Source organism: Staurois parvus, unplaced genomic scaffold, assembly GCF_062004578.1.
Source record: "Staurois parvus isolate SC_StPar_1 unplaced genomic scaffold, SC_StPar_1.0 ptg000195l, whole genome shotgun sequence".
Classification (NCBI taxonomy): domain Eukaryota; kingdom Metazoa; phylum Chordata; class Amphibia; order Anura; family Ranidae; genus Staurois; species Staurois parvus.
Window position 1 is genome coordinate 10,441,317 of NW_028317991.1, and position 18,681 is coordinate 10,459,997.

Genomic DNA, 18,681 nt, shown 5'->3' on the forward strand with positions numbered 1-18,681 from the left:
TTATATACACTCCTGAACCTTGCACCCTGTGTGATACACACTCCTGAACCTTGCACCCTGTGTTATATACACTCCTGAACCTTGCACCCTGTGTGATACACACTCCTGAACCCTGCACCCTGTGTGATACACACTCCTGAACCCTGCACCCTGTGTGATACGCACTCCTGCTTGCTGCATTCTGGACGTTATGTACTCCTGAGTACTGTGCAATACACAGTTGTGAGCCCTGCACCCTGTGTTATATACACTCCTGAGCCCTGCACCTCATGTGATAAGCACTCCTGAGCCCTGCACCCTGTATGATACACACTCCTGAGCCCTGCACCCTGTGTGATACTCCTGAACCCTGTGCCCTGTGTGACACGCACTCCTGCTTGCTGCATTCTGGATGTTATTTACTCCTGAGTACTGTGCAATACACAGTTGTGAGCAGTGCACCCTGTGTTATATACACTCCTGAGCCCTGCACCTCATGTGATAAGCACTCCTGAGCCCTGCACCCTGTATGATACACACTCCTGAGCCATGTACCCCATGTAATAAGAACTTCTGAGCCCTGCACCCTGTGTTATATACATTCCTGAGCCATGTACACTGTGTGGTAAGCACTTCTGAGCACTGCACCCTGTGTGATATACACTCCTGAGCCCTGCACCCTGTGTGATATACACTCCTGAGCCCTGCACCCTGTGTGATACACACTCCTGAGCCCTGCACCCTGTGTGATACACACTCCTGAGCCCTGCACCCTGTGTGATACACACTCCCGTACCCTGAACCCATGTGATACACACTCCTGAGCCCTGCACCCTGTGTGATACACACTCCCGTACCCTGAACCCATGTGATACACACTCCTGAGCCCTGCACCCTGTGTGAAATACACTATTGAGCCTTGCAGTCTGGGCTTTATGCACTGGTGAGCCCTGCACTCTTTGTAATATGCAATCCTACGCCCTGTGCTCTGTGTGATATGTACTCTAGAGCTCTGCACCTTGGGAGATAAGCAGTCCTGAGCCCTGCATTATATACAATTTGTTGCACATTTCATATTACTGACACCTGCACTCTGTTTGCTGGGCTGTATATGACACACACTTAACTACTGCACTCTTAATGCTATATCTTACACTACATATTTCTGACCAAAGTGTTTCTTGTCTCAACACTTGAGTACCTGTACCTGTTCTCTAACAAAAAAAAGTCCCTGCCAGGGGCGGACTGACCATTCGAGCACTCGGTTACTGCCCGAGGGCCTGGAGTCAAAAGGGGGCCCCATGAAATGCCTCTGGTACCTTTTTTATAGGCTTTCTTGGGTGTGCTTGGAGTGTGGGCAAGGACACAGGGGCCCCATGATACCCTATTGCCCGGGGGCCACATGAGTTGTCAGTCCACCCCTGGTCCCTGGTTGCATCTATAAAATTCCCCAAAAAATCTGTTTTTTGCTACCTGCTTTTCACAACAGAATTCTATTGGAGTACAATATTGTCCAATCACATATTCAGATAACCTTCCTGGCAATCCAATAGATACTCCCTGGGTGAACATCTGTGACTAAGCCTTTCTGTCTGTGGAGTTTAAAGCCCCACTCCAGGAAATCTGAAAATACCCCCTTGTAGTGTGTCCATGCTTGCATTATGGGGGTTAGCTGCTTGTTTATTCTAGGTGAGTAAAAGTATTTTGCTCACCCCGTCCTCCACTCCCCTGACAGACAGCACTCTCCCATGCTCCAGTGATGGACTGTCTCTTAGTTTCATCATGTCCAAAGCAGGGCAATGGACCCTGCATCAGTCAGCCTCAGACCACTGGAACATGGGGAAGAAGACACTATGGGGGCCAGTCTAGTGCAGTGCAGAGGACTGAAGGATCAGGCAAGTAACATTTTTCTATATCCCCTAGACCTAAACAAGCAGAACCCCACCGTAAAGAGGAATTTTCAAGTTTTTTGGAGTTTGGCTTTAAACCTCAGTTCCTCCGAACACAAAGCGTGACTCCTTGTCTGTTCCAGTGGCCTTAAAATGAACAGCTTTACTTTATGTACCATCTATGTATCATATGTCCCCTTAAACACCGCTTCTCGAGGTCCTCCATACCTTTTATTAATTTAGTGGCCCTTCCCTGCACTCTCTCCAGTTCTCCAATATCCTATTTGTAAACTGGATCCCAAAACTAAACTGCCTATTCCAGATACGGAGGTATTACTATTGCTTTCTACAAGGGCACCGTTACGTCTGTCTCTCTTTTTTCTATCTGTTAATACAATAAGACATATCTTCATATCTTGCTTACTCTAGAACAGCCTTCCTCAACTATTTTACCCAAGAAGAACCCTTGAAATAATTTTTAGGTCTTGGGGGAACCCCAAAAACCCCAGGAAAACCAATTCATTGGTTGATCAGTGGGGAAAAGTGCCCTTTACATTGGTGGCCACTGGGAAGAATGCCCCCCTTATAGTGATGGTCAGAATGCCACCCTTATAGACAGCTGAAAAGAGTATTGGTGTGTAGGCATGTGCAGTCTGTTTTCTCCACTGCCGGTGGCTCTCAACGAGCAGTTGAGCTCCACAGCTGCAGAGGAAGTCAGGAGAAGCCTGGTTTCTCTATGGTTTCCTTGGTCATCTAGCAGCATTCTCGGTTGGCTACACTGCAACCATGTGACCCCTGGTAGCCACCTTGGATCAGTGGGGTCTTTAAAAGTTCCTGCCCCTGGGTTTTGGGGAGCTTTGTGCAAAGTGGGAAGAGTTCGGAGAGATACATCATGTGCCAGGGAAAGTCACTAGTGACAGGGCAAGGTTCCTGATGAGTAGGGACAGATTAGGAATTTGTTTCTCAAGGGAGCCTCCCTTTTTGGGACCAGACCAGTCAGGCCGCACTCCGCCCTCTAAAACAGACGCTGTTGGTGCATCCGCTCTCGTTGCATCTCTGCGCTCTCCTGCTGGGGTGTCTGTAATGTTGGCATTCTGCTCAATACAGGTTTGAAGTTTGCTATGACTGGACTCTGTGTATTTACTTCCTGCACCGTGCTGTACCTCCCCACACTTGGCAGCAGTTGGCAGGATATGTCCCATGCAGCGGGTGCAGAAAGAAGGCTGGGCTCTAGCATGGCTCCACTAGGGTCCGCCTTGCTCCTTTTACCTGAGTTTAATGGCTTTAACATCCACTTGGCAGCACGGGAGGAGAGGCAGGAGAGAGCGGCACAACTGTACCAGGTTCTGACCAGGTTAGTGTTAGAAAGCCTAGTCTAGTTAGTCTAAAGCCATTAATGCTTTAGAGAAGGATGCCCGCAAGGCAGCAAAGACACCCCTGCCCCTCACTCGGGAGAGCCTTCCACTAACCCCACCCCCCCATCTCGTCGATAGAGAGAAAGACACTCATCTTCAAAGCTCAGGACATCCCTGGGAACGAGAGCCAGGCTCTACATACACCATCAAGAAGCCTGCAGCCTCTCTGGGATCCCACCTGGTTCCCATGGAGGCCGTGTCCCTTCTTTCATCCCTTTTTCTGAGGGGAGGTGCTGCCCCCTCTGAAAAATGCTGCCCTAGGCAAGTGCCTTGTTTGCCTTGTTGTAAATACGCCCCTGATATTACCACTAGTGTGACACCCTTGCTACATTGTAAATTGATCTTTCTGAAGACCCCCTCCTTTGTCACAAGAGGGCAGCTTCACCAAAGGGATTCAGCTTAAATTGGTAGCAACTTCCACTTTTTCTCTTGTACCTACAGGCAAGACTATAAAAAAACTGATTATTGAATATCTCCTAAACATGCACCGTTTAGAAGACATTTATATGTATAGCAGCCGGTGACTTCATTGATGCATGTGCACTGCGTTCTCAATGGATAGCAAGCCATCCATTGAGAGAGATTTGCTGAGATTGTGACTCCCACACGTATGTGCAGGAGTGACACACAAACCTAGAAGGAAGATTGGGCAGGGGTGGAATCCCTGTCAGCGGTGACAGGGCACTTCTGGAGGAATCTGTATTTTAGGTAAGTCTGCCATAATGTGCACATTATGACATGAACCTGCAGGGGGACCAGTTTTTCCAATGCAGTTTACTATCAATTTAATGCATAAGATTTTAGACATGATGATCTAGCACCTTTTATGCATATACTCCAAATTTTTATTGTTGTCTACGTTCCTGCTGGAAAGGTTTATTTATTTCAGGTACTTATATAGCACCATCAATTTACACACCACTTTACAAGGGGTGTACAATCTAAGGTCCCTAACTTACATTCATACATACACATACTAGAGCCAATTTTAGACAGGAGGCAATTAACCTACCAGCATGTCTTTGGAGTGTGGAAGGAAACCGTAGTACCCAGTGGAATACCCACACAGGCACAGGGAAAACATGCAAATTCCGGGCAGGTGGTGCTGTGGTTGAGATTCAAACCAACGACCCGAGTACTGCCAGGCAGAAGTGCTAACCATTTAGCCACTGTGCTACCCAAACCCAAAGGTTCCCTGTAGACATGTGTGGTTCGTTCAAAGACTGATGATTTCCTTCAAAGACTGTATATATTGGTGTTAGAATATATCTGTCTTCCAAAAATTCAAACATATAAAATGAATTGTGAATGCAACACAACAAAATGAGTAACTTAACGAATCGATCCAAGATTAAACAAAACAAATTTTTTCGTTCTGCACATATCTAGTTCCCCTTTCTTTGTCATGTTGGCCGCTGTCACCAGAAACGAAAGTGAGGATATGTCCAACATTTTAAGTTGTTGCCAAAACAAGAATAGAAGTGAAATCTTCCAATGTCCTCGTGACACCGAAGAGGGATTTCCCTCACCTTGGGGAGATTTTTTCCAACTTCTTCTTGTGTCTACAGGACAGGAAGCGAAGAGAAATCTCACCAACAGATCTTAGCTGGAAAAAAAAACTGTTAAACCTGATATAATCTGGTTTTAGGAAGCACAAGGGTGGCCTTTCTGGAGCAAGTGTATGACCTATGAGCAGGACAAGGAGGTCTGTGTTAGCTTCCTGATAGGAGTGCCAAAAGTATTGGGCCAGCCCTCCAAATCATGTGATTCAGGTGTTCCAATCACCTCCATGGCCACAGGTGTAGAAAATCAAGCACCTAAGTATACAGACTGCTTCTACAAACATTTGTGAAAGAATGGGTCGCTCTCAGGAGCTCAGTGAATTCAAGTGTGGTACCGTGATAGGTTGCCACCTGTTCAATAAGTCCATCTGTGACATTTCCTGGCTACTAAATATTCCACGGTCAACTGTTAGTGGGATTATAACAAAGTGGAAGCAACTGGGAACAGCAGCAATTCAGCCACCAAGTGGTAGGCCACGTAATATGACAGAGTGGGGTCAGCGCATGCTGAAGTGCACAGTGCACAGAAGTCACCAACTGTCTGCAGCTTCATGGAATGCGTTTCCATGGCCAAGCAGCCGCATTCAAGCCTTACATCACCAAGCGCAACGCAAAGCGTCAGATGCAGTGGTGTAAAGCACGCTGCCACTGGACTCTAGAGCAGTGGAGAAGTGTTCTCTGGAGTGACAAATCACGCTTCTCTGGCAATCCGATGGATGTGTCTGGGTTTGGGGGTTGCCAGAAGAACGGAACTTGCCTGACTGCATTATGCTGAGTGTAAAGTTTGGTGGAGGGGGGATTATGGTGTGGGGTTGTTTTTCAGGGGTTGGGCTTGGCCCCTTTGTTCCAGTGAAGGGAACTCTTAAGGCGTCAGCATACCAAGACATTTTGGACATGCTCCTAACTTTGTGGGAACAGTTTGGGGATGGCCCCTTCCTGTTCCAACATGACTGCACACCAGTGCACAAAGCAGGGCCATAAAGACATGGATGAGCGAGTTTGGGGTGGGGAACATGACTGGCCTGCACAGAGTCCTGACCTGAACCCAATAGAACACCTTTGGGATGAATTAGAGCCAAGGTGTCTCGTTCAACATCAGTGCCTGACCTCACAAATGCCCTTCTAGAAGAATGGTCAAACCTTCCCATATACACACTCCTAAACCTTGTGGACAGCCTTCCCTGAAGAGTTGAAGCTGTTATAGCTGCAAAGGGCGGGGCCAACTCAATATTGAACCCTACGGACTAAGACTGGGATGTCATTAAAGCTCATGTGCGTGTAAAGGCAGGCGTCCCAATACTTTTGGCAATATACTGTATTACCACCATAGCTGACATGTTATTAACAAGAAAAAGAATTATTCCCAGAAGAAGTCTAAATCTGGTGCATTGATAGTGAATTCTGGAAGAACCAGAGATGAACCATTTTAGCATAGTAAAGGTTGGTCCACTATTCTGTTCATCTGCTTGGCCAAATGTAACCCATCACTAGGAGCCAAGAGAGCTGCCCACTTTGCCCAGCTGTATGCTGAAGCTCTTTGACTATTATATATTCCTGAACAGCTAACTTGCATTTACTCTGTTTCTGCGGGACATGATGGGTCTTGTAGTTCCACTAGAGCTAGCGAGCCACAGGCTGCCTGCTGGTCATGCACGGTATAACAGCGTGCATGTCAGCTGAATAGGGAAGGGAGGCAGCAGCACATAGGCTCTATGCGGACGCCCCCTCCATTCCTTATCAGCAGTGTGGAAATTTCCACTGTCTCTGTGACTATCAGAGCATTGGAGGCTGTGTGCAATACAATGGAGACATTTATAGCTGGCTATCTCTGAGCTTCTCATTAATTCATATAACCTCTGGTAATAGAATGCAGAGAGAAAGAGGTATGCGGCAGGACATTAGTGGCAGCATTGCAACACAGGGACTGTAGGGTCAGCTTAAAGGAGCAGCACCCTATTATGGAAAGTTACCTTTGTGTGAAGGAGGGTTCTTACAGACAGCAGACCTTGTAGGCGACTGAACTCTCCCCATGCCGAAATTGTATGGGGTAGTGCTGCAACGCTTGCTTTTGCAGTGCTTGTGCAATAAGGAGACCCTGTCACCAACTTACAAAATTACAGAAAAATCAAGTATTTAAAATGCTTACTTGCAATGTTTTTCATCTCCACAAATTATTATTTTTTTATTATTATACAGTATTTATATTGCGCCAACAGTTTTCTCAGCGCTGTACATTACAATGGGAGATAATACACGAGACAGTACAGTAACAATACAGTGCAATATACGAGGGGTTCGAGGGCCCTGCTCCTTGGAGCTTACAATCTAGGAGGGAGGGGAGAGTGGTACAGGAGGAAAGAGCTGTGGGGGATGGAGCGGTAGGAAGAGTGGAGGAGATCGCAATTAGGTGAGGGCGGGGTAGGCTTCCCTGAAAAGATGGGTTTTCAGGGTGCGCCTAAAGGTGAGGAGGGTAGGTGACATTCTGATGGATTGGGGTAGGGAGTTCCAGAGGATGGGGGAAGCTCTGGAGAAGTCTTGGAGACGGGCATGGGAGGAGGAGACCAGGGAACTAGAGAGTAGGAGGTCTTGTGAAGAGCGGAGAGTACGTTTTGGGTTGTATATGGATATCAGGTCGGTGATGTAGTTTTGGGCGTGTTATGAACAGCTTTGTACGTCAATGTTAGTAATTTGAATTTGATCCGTTGGGCAATCGGAAGCCAGTGGAGGGATTGGCAGAGGGGGGTGGCGGATACGGAGCGGTTAGTAAGGTGGATGAGTCTGGCTGCAGAATTCAGGATAGACTTGCAATGTGCCTCTGAACGTGTTAGGCTCCATGTACACTGCAGCTGAAAAACTCACGTTCAGGAGCTTTTCTGCGTTTTCTTCAGCAGTCCCTGAACTCTCCCTAATGTTTTCCTATGTGTCCATGTACACATCGTTGTTTACAGGCAGTTGAGTTTACAGTCGTTTTTTTGAACGCACCAAACTTGCGTTCAGGAGTAGATTTTATCAGCGTTTCAGACGCCAAATGCTTGTACACAGTATTAACCGCGTTTATAAGCGTTTGTGTTTAGAAGCGTTTTTTAACTCTTCCATATCCAGATGCTGTCCAGAGCCGTTTTTCATCATCAGAAATTCATGCAAGTTCAAATGGACCTGGCACACCAGCGCAGTCAGTTCCAGGTTTCGCGTGAAGGAAAAAATGGTAGAACGCGCTCATGATGGGATCCATAGTGAATACAACCAGAAAAGACAGGTAATCTCAACACATACTGCTCTCTCTGCTTCTGCTCTCTCTATTTCTCTAAAACGTCTGAAATAGTTAATTTTTTTACTGTTTTTTAGTGCATTCTGGGCATTTTGGAAGGTCTCCTGAGTTTATCTTAAAAAACGCTTCTAAACCGCAAACGCGCTTAAAATGACATTTTTTAACCTAGGTTTTTCAGCAGTCAGTTTCCATCTTTCAGAAGTGTTTTCCAAATGTCCTGTGTACATGGAGCCTTAGCAAATCTCATAACTTTGGAAGAGCCAATATCCTCCATGCATGCCATAGCCCTCTCCTCTTCTGGGAGTGTCAAATTGCTCTCTATGCTGGCCCAGCTCCTCCACCTCACACTTCATCTCCCTCAATAACCTAGGAGTGAAGGTAAATACTATTGGTATCACTTGAGTGAAAGCTCTGAGTCTGCAGACATCACATCCAAGATGGCGGTGCCCAGACGTTGTCACCCACCAGCAAGTCAAAGATTTCTGGCCGAATAGTGACTGCATCTATCAGATGCAGTCACTGTTCGGGTATTAAGGTATTGGCAGGGGAGAGTTCTTCATCCATGTTATTTAGCATGGATGGGGGAATCAAGTGATTTCTCTTGAAACGTATATAGCTAGCCTAACTCACCCTTCTATACCCGGACAGTAGAAGACAGGACTATAAAACCCCATCCCTCTCCTATTGTCCATGTCCAGGGATGGGTTTTCTCTAGTTCTTAGAGACAACAGAGGCAGAGAGCGCTCACAAAACTTCTGTCAGGATCAACAGGTATTGTTTTACTTGTTCGGCCGGGTTCACACTGATGCGGTGCGGAATTCGTAGCGTCGTCAGTGCAAATTCTGCACCGCATAACAATCGCACCCCGTTCATGCGAACCACTACAGGTGTGTATGTTACGTTAACAACACCCCGAAAGCAGTCCGCAAAACGCGGTGCGATGTGCAGAATCGAATCACATAGGTGTGAATACCCATGTGATCCTATTCTAGTGCAGACCAATAAAGGGTCCTGCACCTTTTTTGTACGGGTGCGGTGTGAATAGAGTCATATAAAATGTACGGCTCCAATCATACCACACACAAATCGCATGTGATTTGCACAGGAGTGCGGTGCGGTTCCTGTGGGAATCACATGCGATATACCGCACCGCATATATGTGAACCCAGGATTAAACTGATATAACAAAACAAATCACGAGGCCCCATACAACCTGGCAACCCGCCCCCCAGCCATGAAAATATCAAATTTTATTTTCACTAAAAACCATTATTAGTTGGCACAAATACAACAAAATTCCTGCTAAATCTAAAAGAAAAAAACTGTATTGAGTTATGAAAATAAATCTCTGTATGTGACTGAGGTGTTGGGGTCATTCAGATGGGCGCCGTAGCCTGAACTGTGTGAATCAGCAGTTTGTATAAAGTGGCTGGAGCTGTATGCAGACAGCTCATGTTGTGCTGTGAGGACTCAGCAGCTGTATGAACACAGCCACAGGCTGTAATTTGACAGGCATTTGGGTGCAATGTACAGTCCCAAACACAGACATTGTGCATTCAGGGTCACTCACCCACACCTGATAAATTAGGAGCCGCGGCTGTACTCATACAGCCACTACATCCCCATAGAGTAACGGGGCTTCAGCCGCATTAATAAACTACTCATTAACACAGCCAGCGTGCCTGTGCGAATAAGCCCTTAAGGGTCGTTCACACGTGAGGTCTGTAAAATCCTGCAGTTGAGCTGTGCTTTTACCCCCCCCCCCCCCAACTGCTACTCCCTTTATTTGCAGAGGCAGTGGCTGGTGGTGTACACATGCAGCGGCTGCGATGCTTTGCTTCTCAGTCAATGTAGAAATTATACCTGCTGGAGAAATTATAAGGCAGGAGGTGAGTAGGCTTATCACCAAATATCGACAAATGATCTCTGAATTGCGATCTGAATGCCAATTGCTCTTCAGAGAGCAAAGCACATGTGAATGAGCCCTTCATTTCCTTTTAATTATTTTTTGCAATTTTATTTATTTTTTTTTAATTTTTTAACAGCTCTGTTGGGGGGATACTCTTGTGACACATCAAGGCTGTAAACAGACTCCTGATGTCTCACTGTAAAGACAAAGGAAAGGAATGAGGACACAGATTCCTCAGGGCTGGTTCACACTATAGAAACGCAGTCCAGATGCCTTCTAGATGCACTTTTTTATGGGCATTTTTGATGCGTTTGTGGCAGGTTCCAGTGTGTTTTTGATGCGTTTTGACGCGTTCCAGTGCGTTTTTTTATGCATTCCAGTTAATTTTTTCCCCCTCTCTTTTTTTCAGTTTAAATGTGCGTACCAGTACATTTTTGGTGCATTCCTGTGCGCTTTAACGTGTTCCGGTACACTTCTGTGCAGAAAAAAATGCAGCACGTTCTACTTTTTTTTCTGCAAATGGAACAGCAAGCACTGATGTGAACTATGACATTGACAACCATATACGGGGCAGCACAGTGGCTAAATGGTTAGCACTTCCGCCTGGCAGTACTAGGGTCGTTGGTGTGAATCCCAACCACAGCACCACCTGCCTGGAGTTTGCATGTTCCCCCTGTGCCTGTGTGGGTTTCCTCCCACACTCCAAAGACATGTTGGTAGGTTAATTGGCTCCTGTCTAAATTGGCCCTAATATGTGTATGAATGTGAGTTAGGGACCTTAGATTGTACACCCCTTGAGGGTTAGGGACTGATGTGAATGTATAAAATATGTATGTGTAAATTGACAGTGTTATATAAATACCTTAAATAAAAATATAACCTACTTTATGTGCATTTTGGATGCAGAAAAAAAGCAACTGAACCGGATGTAGTGTGAACTGGCCCTCAGTCCTTTTCACTGCAGATGAATAAATAGGAAGCAGGGGCGGACTGACCATTTGGAAACTCGGGCACTGCCCGAGGGCCCGGGGTCAGTAGGGGGCCCCATGAGATGCCCCTGGTACCTTTTTCATAGGCTTTTTGAGTTTGGGCAAGGACACAGGGGCCCCATGATCCCCTTATGCCCTGGGGCCCCATGAGTTGTCAGTCCGCCCCTGATAGGAAGCATTCAAGGTTTCTTGTTGATTCACAAAAAAAAATTCACATAAACACCGTTTACCATGCTTCAGTTATAAATGAACACAGTAGCAATTGGTACCAATTACTAACTGTGTTCATTCAGGAAAGAATGACAAACCGCATATGACATATTTACCCCCGCTCTCCTTCCTGAAATAAATCCACCTGTGAGCCGGCAGCACTGTGGGCAGAGGAGCACACAGAGGGGTCTGGACAGCAGGGGAAAGGGGGTGTGGTTGATCAGATTGGCGGGGGATGGGAGAGCACAGATACTGATCATTCTGTGTCTGCACAGCAGGGGGAGCCACGGGAGGATGGGTTTCAGTGATAAGGCAGTAAAGCCAGCTCTCCTGCTCTACACGTACCCGGGCCCCCCAGGTGAACTGATAGGGCCCAGGCCCAGTACAGAGGGCCAGCTGTACCCCCTTATCAGCAGCTCTGCTTTTAATAGGAAATGTAACAGACCTAAAGGGACTAAATAGGAGACGTTCATTGTCAGGGTTTACTTAAGTCCAATTGTTTCTATATAAAGAAGCACCTGACGTGAAGCTGGTCATTTTTGATAAATAATATAAATTGGAAAAGTGTTTGGTAGCATTAAATGAATGAAGGCATTCAGTGACTAGTCCTCTTTGGAGCCCATGGTGATTATTTTTGCTGTGCAGGCTCAGCAGCCCCGGTGGTAGGACAATAATTGCGCTCTCCTCCTCTGCCATCCACAGCTCTGATTACGGTACATTGTGCTCTAATAGTCAGCCATTCCTTGCCGGTTATTTAGCGGCTTTAATCAGCATTGCCCTTGTGTGCCCTGTACCTGCCTGCCCTTTATTACCGCTTGTTTATAATTCAGGCTGTGAGCTCCCTATTGATTTATCCAATTAGTTTCTTATACGGTCCTGCTTTTTTTTAGGCCATCCCTATAATTGCTTGTACCTTTTCTTTTTTCCTAATCAAAGTTTTAAAGCAAGAGGCAAGGGATCAAACTGCAGTGCCCCCCTATGTTGGAACTCCTGCCTATGTTCCCACAAACCTGGATGGTGGTTGTGGGGGTCTGCAGGCAGGGGGCTTATCGGAATCTGGAAGCCCCCAGATTCCCCCCCCCCCCAATGTGAATAGGCATGCCTATAGGAGACGAGTCTTTTATTAAAAATAAAAAAAGTCCCTCCGAAGTAGATCCAAAGTTAATCATGAATCAAAAAAAAAGTGTAGTGTATAAAAAGACAGGAGACAAGTCTTATTAAAAATGAAAAAAAAAAAGTCCACCGAAGTAGATCCGAAGTCAATCACGTATCAAACAAAAGTGTAGTGTACAAAAAGACAGGAGACAAGTCTTTTATTAAAAATAAAAATTTTAAAAAGTCCCCCAAAGTAGATCCGAAGTCAATTACGATTAAAAAAAAAGTGTAGTGTATAAAAAGACAGGAAACAAGTCTTTTATTAAGAATAAAAATTTAAAAAAGTCCCCCGAAGTAGATCCGAAGGCAATCCCGAATCAAAAAAAAAGTGTAGTGTATTAAAAGACAGGAGACAAGTCTTTTATTAAAAAGAAAAAGAAAAAAAGTCCCCCCGAAGTAGATCCGAAGTCAATTACGAATCAAAAAAAAAAAGTGTAGTGTATAAAAAGACAGGAGATGAGTCTTTTATTAAGAATAAAAATTAAAAAAAGTCCCCTGAAGTATATCCGAAGTCAATCACGAATCAAAAAAAAAAAGTGTAGTGTATAAAAAGACAGATGACGAGTCTTTTATTAAAAATAAAAATTTAAAAAAGTCCCCTGAAGTAGATCCGAAGTCAATCACGAATCAAAAAAAAAAGTGTAGTGTATAAATAGACAAGAGACAAGTCTTTTATTAAAAGAAATATTTTAAAAAGTCCCCCGAAGTAGATCCGAAGTCAATCATGAATCAAAAAAAGTGTAGTGTATAAAAAGACAGGAGACAAGTCTTTTATTAAAAATACAAATAAAAAAAAGTCCCCCGAAGTAGATCCGAAGTCAATCACAATGCCTGCCGCCACTGCCGACCCAAAAAAAGGAATGAAAATCCGCTCCTCCGTCAATGCCGGCTCCCACCGTCAGTTGCGCCACGATGACAGTTTTCTTAAATATGGTGATGACGTCACAAGGGGATGGGATCACCCCACCCTTGTGACATCATCATGCCCTGTGATTAGCCAAAGCTTTGCACCTGGCCCGCCGAATGCCCGTCCCATTCAAGTCGAACGTAAGTCGAACATGCAGCCCATCACTAATTTTCAGATATTTAGAAGGGAGATGAGTCCTGAAGAAAAAGGTCTTCTAGATACACTGTATGCCCTGAGTTCTGAAAAGGGCAAGTAAAGGTGCAAGTTCCTTATGGGAATACTCTGGGAGCAGAGAATAGGCCAAATGGCAGTGGGCAAAAATGGAAGTGTTTCTTTGCTACAGCAAAGTGCAGAAAGCACTGATGAGGTGGGTAAATGAGAATATGCAGGTAGGCATCTTGACCAGACATTCCCCTTGTCTTAGAGAAATTCTATAAAATGTGGAATGTGAAGGTGTTTGTTTAGGGATAAAAGGTCCAGGATAAGATGAACCTCACTGTTGGGTTTTGGTACTGTGAACAAGTTTGAAAGTTTTTTGAACCTGTTCTGTCTCTCCAATCTAAGCATTGATAGTGTGATCTCTGTAACTTACAGTTGTGATGAGATAGCGATAACTCCAATCTTAGCTGAATAACACAGGCAGTGACTCAATCCTGATGACACCTTGTAGATCTTGTGAACTTTGTTCCATAAACTGAGAGAATCTTACAACAATGAACATCGGATAAGTCAAAAGATCATAATGTGATCTGCTTCCATAAGACATGAGGCTAGAAGCTCCAACTTATTACTTGGAAAAAGGGTGGGTTATCTATACAACATGAACTAAACCAGAGGAAAGGGAGGAGCAGAGACAAAAATTCAAAGAACACCTAAAGGCATATGACAGTCATATGAAACATGACAGAACCTGTCCTGCAGAAGGATCAAGACAGCCACTGCCTGGGACAAGATACTATTCAACATGCTCTGCAAATCTGACTTTCTTTGAGAAAGTTTTGTTTGGTTTGAGAGGTTTGAACTTGTAACTTGTGCTTTAATACCACAAATTGAACTCACAGATCTAGAACGTGATCTTGTGACCCAAATTATTTATTTCTCTGTGACCCAAAATAATTATGTTGTCCTTATTCTGACACCCCTAGGCATAACAAATATTTAACCCTTGCAACGCAGGATGGCCCCACTAAAAGGAAGATTTGTTTTTTCCATTCCTGGTGTTGAGCTTTAAAGAATATGTTCACTTTTGCTAGACAACTGCCTATAGTCAAAAAGCCCCTAGCAAGTAATGTGACAGGAGATAATGTACTATTGATGAATGGGGATTTGAATGAAGAAACGCACTAGCTTCCCCCTGCTGAGGGCAAGGGTCCAATGCCTGGAGTGTTTTAGCAACAGGACAGATTGGCACAGCTATTTATGTGTTTTTTTGGCTTCTTGGGCAGCACAAAATGCCTACAGGTATGGGATTTACATTATTCAACATTTTAAAAGCTGTATTACCTGTCGGGGCCCCTTGACTGCATAAGCATTTTTCTTGCAAAGATGAACTTAACTTTTTACATTTTGAACTACCCAGAGATGCTTCTGTTGGTGTCACTCATTCCTCTTTATCTTTTCAGCAAGCAGTGTAGTCTTTACCAGAGACACCATATGAAAACTCAGCAGGTGTACAGAGCTCCCCATTGCCCAACGAATAAAATTCAAAACATTAACTACTTGCCGCCCAGTCACTGTACATATACGGCGGCAGGGCAGCACTAGCAGGCAAAACCACGTTTTAAAGCGTGTGTTTTGTAAACAAATAGGGGGCGCGTGCGAGGCGCGCCGCCGCATCTGTCCCGCGGATCACCGCCGCAGATGTCAGTCGCCGGGTCACAGCCGCTCCTTAGCGGCTATGTCCCGGCGATCGGCGGCAAACAGTGACAGAGAGCACAGCTGCAGTAGCTGTGCTGTCTGTCACTTCCCTGTCAGCTCGAGGATGAGCTGATTGAGAAAGAACAGTTTCTCTTTCTCGATCAGCCTTGTCCCATCCAGCACACACCCCCGCCCCCTAGTAAAACACTCCCCTCACTCCTATAACCCTTCCCTGCAAAATAAAGTTAACCCCTTCCTCCCCATTGCCATTAGTACAGTGTCAGTGTTTTTTTTTTTTGCACTGATCACTGTATTAGTGTTTTTGGGGACGTCAGTGACCCCAGGTCAGTACCCCTCAATGTCAGAATGTCCGCCGCAGTCCAGCAGTCCCGCCATAAGTCGCTGGTCGCTGCCATAAGTCCCTGATCACCGCCATAATTCGCTGATCGCCGCCATTATTAGTATAAAAAAAAACCTAAAAATCCCAGTATCTTTCCCGCCATTTGTAAACGCTATAACTTTCACGTAAACCAATTCATTTACACGTATTGGGGGTTTTTTTTATAGCAAAGACATGTCGCAGAATGCATTTTGGCAGAAATTTATGACTAAATTTGATTTTTGCATTTTTTTTTTTACTGGATATGTTTTATAGCAAAAAGTCCAAAATATCGTTTTTTTTTCCTCAAAATTGTTAGCCTTTTTTTTTTAGCGCAAAAAATAAAAACTGCACAGGCGATCAAATACCACCGAAAGAAAGCTCAATTTGTGGGGAAAAAAAGGATGTAAATTTATGTACCATATTGCATGACTGCGCAATTGTCCGTTAAACTAGCGCAGCGCTGTATAGCAGAAAAATGGCGTAAATTGCAGTATCTATACCATAGTTTGTAGACGCTATAACTTCCACACAAAGCAATCAATATACACTTATTGGGATTTTTTTTACCAAAAACATGTAGCAGAATACATTTTGGCCTAAATTTATAACCAACTTTGAGTTTACTATATATTTTTTATAGCTGAAAGTAAAAAATATTGTTTTTCTTCAAAATTTTTGGCCTTTTTTTGTTTATAGCGTGAAAAATAAAAAGCGCACAGGTGATCAAATACCACCGAAAGAAAGCTCTATTTGTGTGAAAAAAAGGACATAAATTTCGTTTGGGTGCAGCATTGCATGACCGCGCAATTATCAGTTGAATTAGTGCAGCGCCGAGTGGCAAAAAGAGGCCTGGTCATTAAGGGGGGTAAATCCTCTGGAGCTCAAGTGGTTAACAATCATATATAAAACCCATTTATAACTCTGCCCCAAATTACATCACCAATCTGGTCTCCAAATATCACCCAAACTGTCCTCTCTGCTCTTCCCATGACCTCCTGCTCTCTATCTCCCTTGTCTCCTCCTCCCATGCTCGTCTCCAGGACTTCTCTAGAGCCTCTCCCATCCTCTGGAACTCTCTACCCCAATCTATCAGACGATTGCCTACTCTGCCCACTTTTAGGCGATCTCTGAAAACTTCTCTCTTCAGGGAAGCCTATCCTGCCTTCAGCTAATAACAGAATCTTCTATTCCTTCTACCAGTCCATCCCCCACAGTTATTACCTTTTGTACCACCAGCCCCTTCCTCTTAGATTGTAAGCTCCAAGGAGCAGGGCCCTCCTAACCTTCTTGTATTGAACTGTATTGTTGCTGTATTGTTTCCCTTTATTTTGTAAAGCGCTGAGCAAACTGTTGGCGCTATATAAATCCTGTATAATAATAATACTAATTCAAGAAAAACAAAATGAAAGGAATGAAAGTATATGTATAAATAGGTATATTGTTTTTACAGTTTAAAGGTATCTCCTGCCATCTGATGGGAGTTAGTTTTTAATTAGAGTCAATGACAGGCAAACTGAGAACAAATTTGGCTGGTGGTATAATTCAGGCATTTTCCTTAGGCAGGCCATAGATGATGCGATTTTCATTCCTGCTACCATAGGTTGAACGTAAGAAAATCACTCAATTCTCCCATCTACACAGCCAGTTATGATGAGGGAATCCCTCCCATGGAGCTATTGTGTTCTCCCAGAGGGAAGAGGAGTGAACTATAGAGATTGTGACCTCTTACCAGTAGATATTTCAAGTACATGAAGTGGGTGTCTGCCTTAAAGTAAAAAGGTAGCCTTAAAGAAAAGCTGGAGTAATCCACCTGGTCCCAACCAACTAGAAGCTGTAGCTGGGCAGCAATAAAATATACCCAAGGTTTTGGAACAGCTAGGTCTCCTGTATTTTTACAGTATTGTGTAGCACCCTCTGGTGTACATAGTTGGCCAGAGTATTTAGAGGCTTGCTAAAACCTTGGGTTTAGTCAGAGAGTTACTTCAAGTCAGGGTTGGAGGGCTCTACAGGTCAGTCCTCTGGTACCTCCCCCTGCTCTATAAACCTGGGGAAGCTTCTAGAAATGAGAAGGCAGAGTTGAGTAGGAGCTGATGTACATATTTATGGGAGTCTGACCAATCCCAGGCCTGTCAGTGTGACGGATCAGTCCATAAAAATGGCAGAGCCTAGCCAGCAGGGAAGTCAGGTGGAAGATGAAGTGCTGAGAGGTGCTGCTGTGTAGCCTAGTTGGGGGCTCCGAAGAAGGGGGAGTCTTGCTCCCAGGTTGGAGGCTGGAAGCTGGAGAAGGAAAGCTGAAAGAGGGGGCTCCACTGCCCTGCAGTCCACCGAGCATGCCAAATTTGGAGAGAAACCAGCCCAGCTACAGAGGCCTGAAAGCAGTTCTATCCATAGCTGCAGGACAAGTACAGTGTGAGTACCTCTACACCCCTAGGGCCTAGAAGGGAGAAGTCCGGCAAATCTTCAGGGGACAGTTCATAACTTACCCAATCCCTTTTCCTGGGATCAGATACTATTGCCAGGTGGGCTGGTATTTTGTTCACTTAGGGAACATAGAGCTCCTACAAGCTGGGACTTTGTTGTACTTAGCTATAAAGACTGTCAGGATTCTGGCTGGCCCACAGTCATTCATCTCTCATTTTTGTAGCAATGTCTAGAGAAGGAAGTTGTCCTCAATCTGTAATCTGTATTCTGCAATCAAATTGGACATCCCATAATACCAATACCCGATCCAAGTTAAATTCCCTAATAAAACTTAAAAACCAAGCCCATGGACATTTTCTTGTTTCTGGATGCAAGTGGAAAATGCTTGTTGCCTGGCTGTGCAGGAAGCAAGGGGGGACCCAAAACCAGCCACTCTCAAGAGGGTAGAGCTACAATTGTAATAACTCAAGTTCTATCCTGGAGGACTACTTTTTACAAATCAGGTCTCTAAAAAATGGCTTTGATTTTTATGAAGACTTTTGGCAATATCAATATAGGGAAATTATGCAAACAATAAAGGAGTTAGGGCATCCATGCCATTTTTATAAAGCTTACACAACCAACCACAGAGAAGGAGCTTGCACCAAACTTTACATTAGTCAACAAAGGTAAAATATTATCTGAAACATACACTATATTGCCAAAAGTATTAGGCCAGCCCTCCAAATCATGTGATTC

At 44.6% G+C, this 18,681-nt stretch overlaps 1 protein-coding gene across 1 annotated transcript in view; it reads left to right on the forward strand.

Moving 5' to 3' along the window:
- Nucleotides 1-6,596: 6,596 nt before the first annotated feature.
- Nucleotides 6,597-18,681, forward strand: part of LOC149461700 (potassium voltage-gated channel subfamily E member 2-like) — a 169,437-nt gene continuing 157,352 nt past the window's right edge. Inside the window, exons 1-2 of the mRNA XM_089677946.1 lie at nucleotides 6,597-6,728; nucleotides 7,948-8,101. The gene's annotated coding sequence lies outside the window, so the exon portion shown is untranslated. The remainder of the gene's footprint in view (nucleotides 6,729-7,947; nucleotides 8,102-18,681) is intronic.